The following is an 11,970-nucleotide window of genomic DNA, read 5'->3' on the forward strand; positions in this document are numbered from 1 at the left end:
ATACATTAGAGATCAATTTCACAACTCCATACTTAATGAATAAAAGAACAATGATGGGAGAGGTACAAACTCTCCATAGTTTGTCAGATTAAACACAGACAAGCTTTTTGAATTGAAATGTATTCCTATTATTGTGAAATAGGGTTTTCTCATCAGCTCTCATGTATGTTCATTAGAAAAGAGTAAATGGCTGGTTGCACATAATGGTGGGGGGTAAAAAAAGCCGTCATGGCTTCTCCCCCCACTCTCATGGATTGCGGATGCCTCACTGGCATTTGCATAATTACCTGTGATGCAGCATGGGTCACTGTGTCATCTGAACATGGCATGGGGCATGGCAGGGGTGACTTCATACCCACCCCACAATCCCTACTGTACAACGTGGGTTGTAGGATGGGTACAAAGCCAGCCCTGCCATGCTGCACACCGGGTTCAGGCAACATGGAAACCCCCACTACATCACAGGTAATTATGCTGGTTGCAGGGGCAGGAGGAAAGCCATGATGGCTTCTTTCACCCTGATGATTGTCCAAACCCAGTCTATGGTTCCAAGGCTGCAATCCTAATCCTACTTATTGGAAATAGGTCTCATTCATATCTGTGGGACTACCAAATAAATGTGGTTAGGATTGGGCTACATGTCTGCGATTTCCTGCTTTGCTCTCCCATCTAATTAAGCCATCATAATTACAGCAACAATTCCATGCCCAACTAAAGAAGTGATTCTGAGTTCAGTTGTACCATTTGACTATTGGTGTAATTACACCCACTCCAGCATCATTATTCCTGAGTGATATACATGATTGAATGAGAAATCTGAAGCTGGTCTGAAAGATTTGTTTCTGTTATACAATGCATCCATATGTAACTATCAGTCAACATTTTTTCCCTTTTGTTCTCCAACCTTAAAACATGCATGAAATCTTTTTTAAAATTTGGGCCTAAAACTTTATTTACATTATGGGTTGTGATTAGTAGTTAAATACTGATATATTGTAAATCTGGATATATTGTAAATCTGGACTTCAATAGGATTCAGATTTTTCCAAATGAGCTTTAGGATTTAGGTTGCTAGCTTGAAACATATACTAGGCTTTTAGCAATTATAAAAAGACCTCTCAAATACCTATTCCTAAATGGCTGGTGTGGCTCTGAAATCACCATGTGTTCAGTTTGCATTTCGGTTTTAGCATTTGTAATTAAAGAGGCCTAAACATATATCTGATAGACTGAAATTCTGTTAGCAGTACTTTTAAACATTAAGGCTTAATTGGTCTAAGGGTAATTCAGATGCATCTTCAAAAATGAATGTACATCACACACTTTCAGGACAAGGATATATTGGCTACACCAATAGCTACATCAGTAGCTGCTTTGGTGTAAAACTGGCAACAGGCTCTAAGGAAAGATCTGAAAGAAGTAGTATGCTGACTATTCAGTGAAACTTACTCTATCAAGATTCTTATTGCTGGATCACTAGACAATTGCTCAGTGGAGACCAGTATAACTGTTAACATAAAGAATATACCTTGATACAGTATCTTACAGTACTGAATTTCCCTAAGAAATTATGTTGAGCAGAAGTGGCCTATGCCTTACATAGATTTTTGGGTCCAACAACATACTTCTTGAGAACCTTCACTGTCCAAATGCTGTGGAGAAGCTGTACCAAAAATCTGGCTGTGATGTGGTACTAAAATCTGGCATGTGTACTGTTGGCATTTCATTGGTGGAACTTCAAACAAGCTGTACATTACACATGGCAAACTCAACAGAAAGCAGCAGCTGATCCTGAGACTGATGGGTGAACCTGTGTTTTCAAATGCTTGTTTGCCACATTCACACTGTAAAGTTCTATGTGTACCCTGAAGATGTCTTCGGTATACACCTACATATAAAATGTGTGAAGATGACCTTGCTGCCTGGCTAAGACAGTGAACTATTTTGCAATACTTAAAGCTATTCCGAGGTGGGAGTGTGGGCAGAGTTGTACATAGAACACTGTGTTATGATCTTGAAGAATGTCCTTCCACTTGGCTTCTTCTATAAATCAGGTAGCTAAGTAGGTTATACTTTGATTTCTGGTCCAGCTACCTTAGGTTCCTTACTTAAATATCCAGAATCTAATCTTTCTACAAACTGATCCTATACCTGTTTACTCAAGAAGAAACCCCCACTGACTTTATTTTTAGAGAGTTTTCTCCCTCCCATAATACTAGAATTCATTGTTATCAGTGCAGTGGAATGGTGGTTGACTCAGGACAAACAAAGGGAAATAGTTCTCTACATAGCACATAGTCAAACTATGGAGTTCACTACCACAAGCTGTGGTGATAGCCACAGATTAGATGGCATTAAAGGGGATTAGACAATTCATGGAGGATAAGACTATCAATGGCTACTAGTCATGATGGTTATATACTGCCTCCAGGATCAGAGGTTGCATGCTTCTGAATCCCAGTTGCTGGCAAACAACAGAGGGAGAGAACTATTGCCCTCTTCTGCTTCACTTGTGGGCTTCCTAGAGGCATCTGGTTGATCACTGTGGGAAACAGGATGCTAAGCTAAATAGACCTTTGGTCTGGTCCAGCAGGGCTCTTAGGTTCTTGTCTCTGATGAGTTCAAGGGAACTTACTTCAATATAAATGTGCTTAGGATTTCAGCCCTCCAGTAACCTTACTGTAATCTAACTCTTAACACTTTCACAATCTTGTTAGGCACCTTTAGGAACTATAAAAGTTTCAAGAAGCACTAGAATTTCCACCCAGTAGTTGTTTGAAGTTACCATGCAGGCACACTGTAGTAGATTTAACCAGCACACAACTGTGCCGGTGGGGTAAAAATCATCTCAATTCAAGAAAGCCATGGAGGGTCTAAGATTACTTTCTTATTATGTATGGCACAATATAGTCCAATTTGGGCATTCTTCAGATATTTTTGTTTCCTGGAATTCAGACTACTTTGCAAAAAGAGTGGAGTCTTAAATAGCAGGGAAAGAAGTGTTTGCCAAGGAGGACAGGAAACGGGATGCAAAAGCACCATTCCTTGTCTTTCCTAGGAAACACAGCCTCTTATGTTTTCCAGCTGTTCAACCTCAAACACATGGCAGGTGAAGATGGCTTCTAGACAGCTAATTTTCAAAAAGTCAAGATCACACACTGGGCATGTGAGCATGGAGCAGAAAAACAACACTGCCAGTCTACACAATTTCTGCTACTATGCAGGAGATTTTCTATAGCACACCTTTCCCCTCAGTTTCACTCATTTGGCACTTGTTTAATTTTCCAAGCTGATTGCTAATAAGGTTAAGATGGATTGCTCAACACTTGTGATCTATAACCCCTCAGCTAATATAATATTCTCAGCTAATATAGTTGTTGTCCTTCCAGATTCCTTGAGCTAAATGAGATCACAATTACTGTTAGTCTTTCATTTTACTCAAGGTGAGTTCCCAGATTGTACCAAGAAGGCAGAACTGGGCTCTTCTGTTCTCCAAACACAATTATTCTTGTTCTAACTGTTATCTAGGTAATATCACCTCCTGAATTAATAACATTAACAAAGTAATGACAATTGCAATATAGAATACCTGGCTGTTAAGAATGTCACTGATTCTCCTAGTCCAGTGAAAGATAATTGGGTTAGATCCAGACTTAGTTGGAGTAGACCCACTGAAAAAATGGGGCTTAAGTTAGTCCTGACTAACTAAGTCCCATTGGTTTAAATGGATCTACTCTAAATATGACTAAGTGTGTATCCAGCTCATTGTGTTCACTACATAAAAACAAAAAACCTACATGGGAATTAGATTTCTACAAGTGAAGACCAGTATGATTTCATGGAAGTATGTGGGAATAGCTCCTCTCAAAGCATTGGGGGTCTGCATTGGCAATTTAGTAGAGAGAGCTTTTTCTATGATGGCATTCTTTCACTGTGTCTTAGATTTCTGTGGAGTCACATAGTCTCTGGCTTCACACTAACACCTTGAAAAAATAATTGCAAGTTCAAGGGTAGGGCTGTTTCAGAAGGGTTTTCAAGATGGTAGACATCATGAAGTTGTTTTTTAAAAATAACTGAGTCTGTACTTTTCATTCCATGAGTTGTGGGGTGCCTAGCATGTAGTATGCCACTGAAGATCAGGTGCAAAAAAAAAATAAAAGGTTCCACCATCATAAGCTTCAAAATCCTACTGCCCATAAAAATGATCTATATAATTTTATATAGTTGATCTAATAACTTGCCATCCATAATCTACCTGATGAGGTCTATAATTGCGCAAAATTTGAAACTGATCTGATACAATAGCCACAGATAACAGCAAGTTCAAAAATACTGGAAATTGACACATTTCTACATTTTACTCCAAGCTGTGACTCAGCATTCATATTCAAATTCACCTCTATCATGTCTCCCCTTGCCCTCCTTTTTTCCATGCTAAACAAGCCCAGTTGTTGTAATCTTACCTCATAGGGGAGATGCTTCAGCCCCTTGATCATTCTAGCCTTTTTTATGCACTTTTTCCAGCTGTACAATATCTTTTTTTTAGGTAAGGTGACCAGAACTGTGCACAGTATTCTAAGTGTGGTTGCACCATAGAATTGTATAAGGGCAGTATGATATTGGTAGTTTTATTCTCAATTCTTTTTCTAATTATGCCTAACATGGAGTTTGCCTTTTTTACAGCAGCCCCACACTGAGTTGACATCTCCATTGAATTGTCCACCACAACCCCAAGATCTCTTTCCTGGTCAGTCACCGCTAGCTCAGATCCCTTCAGCTTATACTTGAAGTTGGGATTTTTGGTCCCAACGTGCATCACTTTACACTTGCTTACACTGAACCACATTTGCCATTTTAATGCCCATTCTCCCAGTTTGGAGATAACCTTTTGGAGCTCTTTGCAAAACCATTTTGTTTTAACAACCCTAAATAATTTGGCACTTTAAAGTGATATGATCACTAGCCACGTTACAAGTTTTATGATTATTACTGCAGGTTCCTGTCCCATAGTCTGATTGGCTCTAAAGCTTTCACTCTACAAAGACTCCATATATATACTTAAAAAAAATATGGACAACATATATGCTGAAGTGGGGAGAGAGAATGTGAGATCTACCATTAGAAGAACTGTCTTGTCCCAGCTAGACCTACCTGTCTACTAAAATAACCTACAGAGGGCTACTGAATTCAGGCAGATGGCAATTGGGAAAAGGGTCTTTTTTTGTTGTGACACACCTCCTCCTCAGGGAGGTGTGCCTAGCGACATCCCTTATGTCTTTATGACACTTTATTTTCCCAGCTTTTACATTTCTGGCTGATTATGTCTTTATCTGGCTCTTCCTTTTTGGTTTTTATTATTTATTGTTTTGTTGTTTTTATTACGTTGAGAGCACTTGTGCTGAAGGGTGGAATTTTTTAAATGCCTAAATTAACAAACCTGTTTCTCATTTTTTACAAACTTCTCTATAGATAATATAGGCTGGAAACAGATGGCCTTCCCCATCCCCAAAAAGTTGAGGGTCATATGATCGAGGTATTGTTGCCTGTGGTGTACACACACATCTCACCGTCGTCTCTGATTACTTGCTTACTACATTGAACCACATTTGCCATTTTGATGCCCACTCTCCCAGTCTGGAGGGACTTGCTTCTGAAGGGATCCTTCTGGAGCTCTTCACAATCCTTTTTTGTTAATTTGGTCTCATCAGCAAACTTGGGTACCTCACTGCTGACTCCTAATTCCAGATCATTTATGAACAAGTTGAAAAACATTGGTCCCAATACAGATCCCTGTGGGGCCCCACTGTTCACAATCCTCCATTGGGATAATTTACAATGTATTCAACAACATTCCTACTTTATGCTTTCCATTGTTTAACCAGTTATTGATCCATAAGAGGGCCTCTCCTCTTATTTCATGACTAAGTTTGCTTAGTAAGTCATGGTGAGGGACTTTGTCAAAAGCCTTTTGGAAGTCCAATGTAAACAATGTCTACCAGATCACCCCTGTCCACATGTTCAGTGACAGTCTCAAAGAATTCTAAAAGGTTAGTGAGACAGGACTTACTTTTGCAGAAGCCATGTTGATTGTTTTTTGGCAGGGTTTGTCCTTCTATACGCTTACTAATTTTATCTTTAATAGTGCTTTAAACCAATTTACCCGGAACAGATGTTACGCTAAACACTGTGTAATTTCCCAGATCCCACCCCCCCTTGAATCCCTTTTTAAAAAATTGGCATTATATTGGCCATTCTCCAGTCTTCTGATACAGAGGATGATCTTAGGGGCATGTTACATATTTTTGTTAGAAGATCAGCATTTTCACATTTGAGTTCTTTAAGAACTTTAGGATAGAAACCATCCCAGTGATATATTAGCTTTCAATTTGTCAGTAAGGTCAGTTACTTCAACTTTTGTCACCAGTATTTTTGTCAGTTTTTCAGACTCCCTAAAAACATCCATTCTGGCACAAGTATTTCTCCTACCTCTTTTGCAGTGAAGAAGGATTAAAAGAATTCATTCAACTTCTCTGCAATCTCCTTATCCTTTAGTATTCATTTAATTCAATTGTCATCCAACAGCCCAACTGCCTCCTTAGCTGGTTCTGCTTCTGATATATTTAAAGAATTCTTTATTGCTGGCCTTGATGTTGTTTGCAATATGTTCCTCAAAATGCTTTTTTTGCATCTTTTATTGTCTGCTTGCATTTCCTTTGTGGAAGTTTGTGCTCCTTTTTGTTCTCCTTATTTGGGTTTCCATTTTCTGAAGACAACCTTCTTTTCTCCAATGGCTTCCTTGACACTGATTATTAACCGTGCTGGGGGCCTCTTGGACTTGGTGCTACCTTTTCTAATGTGTGGTATACATTCTAACTGAACTTCTATTATCATGATTTTTAGAACCTAGCATTTTGAAGAGGTTTAATTCTCTTGACTCCCACTGTTCAATTTCCTTGTTACCAGTTACCTCATTTTAGAGAAGTTCTCTCTTTTGAAGTCAAATGTGACTGTGTTGGACATCCTGGGCACTTCTCCACTGAAATATATATTAAAACTGATAGCGCTGTGGTCACTGTTTCCAGTTAGTTCAACAACAGTCACACAGTGGAGGCTGATGGCTCCTATTTCAGTGGGACAGCAAATCTGCTCTGGGTTTCAGTCAGAACCAGTCAGAACTCTAAAAGAGCTATCCAAAGTGCTGAACCCTATCCCCCAAATGGGTTCAGCACCTTGGATAGCTTCTTTTGAAGTTCTGGTTCTGACTGAAACCCAGAGTGGATTCACTACCCCACTATTTAATGGGGTAGCACCACTTATAATTAAATCCAGGATAACCCCTCTCTGGTCGCTTCCATGACCAACTGTTCTAGGGCACAGTCATTTAGGGCATCAAGAAATTTAACTTATTTGTGGTGACTGGAGCATGCATTTACCAGTCAATGTGAGGGTAATTGAAGTCATTCATTATTACAACACTTCCCAATTCAGAAGTCTCCCTGATTTTGTTTTCTTTCTCATGATCACCCTGAGCAATCTGGTCTGGGGGACAATAACATGTACCTGATACTAAATTACTTTTGGAGGCCAGTATTGTCACCCAGCACTTCTGTGGAGGAGTCTGCCCCTTTTAGGTTTTCTGGTCTGATTGACACTATGCTGCCTTTGACGTACAAAGCCAACCCTCTCCAGTATGCCCTTTCCTGTCCTTCCTATAGAGTTTATATCCAGAGATGGCCATATCCCACTGGTTTTCTGCATTTCACCAGGTTTCCATTATGCCCACTATATCTAAGTTCTCCCTTAAAACCAGGCACTCCAACTATCCCAATTTGGCTCGAAGGCTTTTAGCACAGAAACACTTATACACAGTGTCCTTTCCCAGAGGTCTGTTCTCTTGCACGAAGGAAGCAGGAAGGGAAAAAGATAGACCATCAACCCAAGGATCACTGCTGCTCATTCTCATAATTATATACCACAGTTGGTTTTTATTCCTGAATAGAACCCCTGTGTAAGCTGGCTCAGTATGTTTATTTATTTATTTATTTATTAAATTTATTAATCGCCCATCTGACTGGTCACCCAGCCACTCTGGGCGATGTACAGCCCACCATAAAACAATTTAAAACAATAAAATTTTACCATAAAATTTTTTTTTAAAAAAAATACCCTAGCCCACCCCAAATGCCTGCCTGAACAACCACGTTTTTAATGCACGACGGAAGCTCATTAAAGAGGGGGCATGACGGAGTTCCCTAGGAAGGGAGTTCCACAAAGTGGGGGCCACCACAGAAAAGGCCCTCTCCCTCGTCCCCACCAGTCTAGCTGTCCTGGCTGATGGGACAGAGAGAAGGCCATCCGAGGCTGATCTTGTTAAGCGGCCTGTCTGGTGTTGCTGGAGGCGCTCCTTAAGATAGGCTGGGCCGCAACCATATAGGGTTTTAAAGGTCAAAACCAACACCTTGAATTTGGCCTGGAAAACAACTGGTAACCAGTGCAACTCCTTCAGCAGTGGAGTGATGTGATCTCGCCGGCGGCTGCCTTTAATCAGGCGAGCTGCTGCGTTCTGTACCAGCTGCAGTTTCCGAACGTCTTCAAGGGTAACCCCACGTAGAGCGCATTACAGTAGTCCAAACGAGAGGAGACCCGGGCATGTACTACCGATGGGAGCAGATGGTCGGGAAGGAAGGGGCGCAGCCGCCGTATCAGATGGAGTTGATACAGCGCTGTCCGGCTCACAGCTGACACCTGAGCCTCCATGGACAGCTGGGAGTCCAAAATGACCCCCAGGCTGCGGACCTGGTCTTTCAAGGGTAGCTGTACCCCATTCAACACCAGGTCAACATCCCCCAGCCTCCTCTTGTCTCCCACCAAAAGTACCTCGGTCTTGTCAGGGTTGAGCTTCAGCTTATTCCTCCCCATCCAGCCACTCACCGTCTCCAGACATTTGGACAGGGATTCTACGGCCAACCTTGGTGAATATTTGAATGAGAGGTAGAGCTGCGTGTCATCCGCATATTGATGACACTGCACCCCAAACCTCCTGATGATAGCCCCCAGTGGCTTCACATAGATGTTAAATAGCATCGGGGAGAGGATGGAACCCTGTGGCACCCCACAAGTAAGTGGCCACGGGTCCAAAACCTCCTCTCCCAGTGCTACCCTCTGGTACCTGCCGGAGAGGAAGGACCGGAACCACCGCAATACAGTGTCTCCAATGCCCAACCCCTCCAGGCGGTCCAGGAGGATACCGTGGTCAACGGTATCAAAAGCCGCTGAGAGGTCGAGGAGAACAAGGAAGGAGCATTCACCCCTATCCAGAGCCCTCCTCATATCATCCACCAAGGCGACCAAGGCCGTTTCTGTCCCATGCCCAGGCCTGAAGCCCGACTGAAATGGGTCTAGATAATCAGTTTCTTCCAAGTGTGCCTTCAACTGCACCGCCACCACCCGCTCAATCACCTTGCCCAAAAATGGCAGATTTGAGACTGGGCGAAAGTTGTTTAACATTGTAGCTTGGAAAAATGGTTGCTTTAGATAGACTCTTGTATTTTCAGGGATAACACTCCATATTATGGCATGTGCTTTAACACACAATACCGAGATACAAGTTTCTGTTAGGGAAATAGGATCTAATCAATATAAGATTGTTTGTATAAAATGATCTGTGTGATATTGACTGACAATTGCCTTTGAAACACAAAAGCAAGTAACTATTTGGTTTTATGCACTTTTCCACCCACAGTAAAGGTCTCAGTTGTAATTTCTGGTAGTTTCCTTCTGATGTAATTCTCTTTATCCTTCAATTGTGCAAGTGACCTTTGAAAAGATAATAAATTTAGCACTTTCTCCTTTGAAGTTCACATCTATCATAATTTAGGTTTCTTGCTAACATTTTAGGAGCTTGGAGACACAGCCGCCTATTCTATCACAAATTGCTATTGAAACAATCCATATTTTTACTTTATTCTGATTCCCAATAATAAAACAATCCATGCATATTTCATCTAATGATCTTTTAACATCCAGTTGCGGACATTAACATTTTCATGAATTTGTTTTTCTGTCATGTAAAAGATCAAAGCACAAATAAGAAGGTGACTTTGGGCACATGCTGACTTTTTTGAGTACCCCACTTTAGACACTTTTAGAAAATCTGTAGCTTCATGGGCCCCAGGAATTTATGGATTAATTAAATAGATTTGTGGATGTTCAACCTATTTGATTATTAGAATCAAGGGATCTCAAGTCATGATCCCAAAATGTATTGTCAACAAAATGGATGCAGATTACTTGACATTTACAGAGCTTGTGCCATCTGTTGATGGCATGCCCTTTGAATTTCTGTTCAAAGGCTGGAGTCCTGGCCTGCTTACACATAATGGGCCTTATGATCAAGGAACTGTAGTTTTCAAGGATTTTACATTTTTATGTTGTAAGGCAATACAAAATCAGTGGCATGTCAGGATGCTCTATAACTCTTGCTTTGAGATTTAATAGAACACCGAACTTAAAAGATACTTTGGCCCATTCAAACATGTCATGAAATTCAGTAAGGTCTGTTAAGTGGCTTATGCTGCAATCCCATACACACCTGGAAGTAAGTCCCATTGGCCTTTGTCACATGTAATGACAAACCATGGTTTAAACTTTAATTAACCATGGTTTGTTGAATCGTGGGTTGTCGTTACGTTCAAACCCGGAACTATATTAACTATGTATCGTGAACAACCAAAGTCGTTGGGTTGTGAACTGTGGGTTGTTTATTACATGTGAACCCATGGGTTGTCATTACATGTGAACCCAGAACTGTGTGCTGTTCATGGGTTGTTTTGCCAGAGGGCAAGAGTGGTAAAAAACAAACAAAAAAGCTCCCAGCATTTTACATGCCAGTACACCAGTGCTGCAAAGGCATGTGGGATAAAGGGAGGGAGTGGATGAAAAGGGTGGGAACCAAACAACCCAGGAATTGGAAAAACAACAACTCACAGTTTGCTCAATCATCTGGTAGCCGAATCATGGGTTAACTCTGGAGAAGGCAACAACCCATGGTTAGTAAAACCATGGGATGTTAACATGTGAAACAGGTCAAAGTCTGCCATACATGTAGATATGTATAGGATTGCACTGCTGATAGATTTAGGCTGCAAACCTATGCACACCTACCTGGGAATAAGTCTCATTGAACTCAATGGAACTTATTTCTGAGTAGACATGCATAGGATTACACTGTTAGCCTGCAATACCATATGCACATACCTAAGAGAAAATTCCATTAAACTCACTGAGACTTACTTCTGAGTAGACATGCATAAGATTGTGCTATTAATAGATTTAAATCTATAATTTTATAAAATTAGGGGGGAGGTGATTCAATAGTACTGGTATCTCCTTGATAATATAGAGGGTTGCTCTACAACACCTGTTTTTGAATTCAGAACACAGAAATGAATTTTTTTTAGTCCATTCTGAAATAGGGTGCAGAAGTAACCAGGTTTGGTGAGAATCTGTTCACAGTAAGTTCCATGCCACATCTAGAAAAATATACACTTTCAGCTGTTATGGAAATGTAATTTGTATCCAATAGAAATACACAGTTCAAGACAACTGCTCTGTTTAGTAACTGAATATGTCTGAAGAATCTGGAAGAAGTTCTGCTCTGTAACCCACTGTAACCCACTATTGTCCACATGGAGCCCTGATGAACTCACAGTTTCCCGCCTATAAGAGCTGTCCTATTTATTCTGACAGAGGTGCTCAATCAATGTATGCAAAGGAATTTAAATACAGATTAGGCTGCTCTGAAATAAATGGGACAGTTCTTATTGGTAAGGGAATCATGAGTTCATCAGGGACCCATGTAAACATTGGTTCCCAAAGGAAATGACATTTGGATGCCCAACTTCAAACACTTCCAGAAAAATTTACACATGGAGCCCATACAGAACTTGGAGTAAAGTCCTCTTGTGTAAT

This window comes from Heloderma suspectum, chromosome 4 (assembly GCF_057233095.1).
Source record: "Heloderma suspectum isolate Gila_16-S chromosome 4, 16-S_ref, whole genome shotgun sequence".
In the NCBI taxonomy this organism is placed as follows: domain Eukaryota; kingdom Metazoa; phylum Chordata; class Lepidosauria; order Squamata; family Helodermatidae; genus Heloderma; species Heloderma suspectum.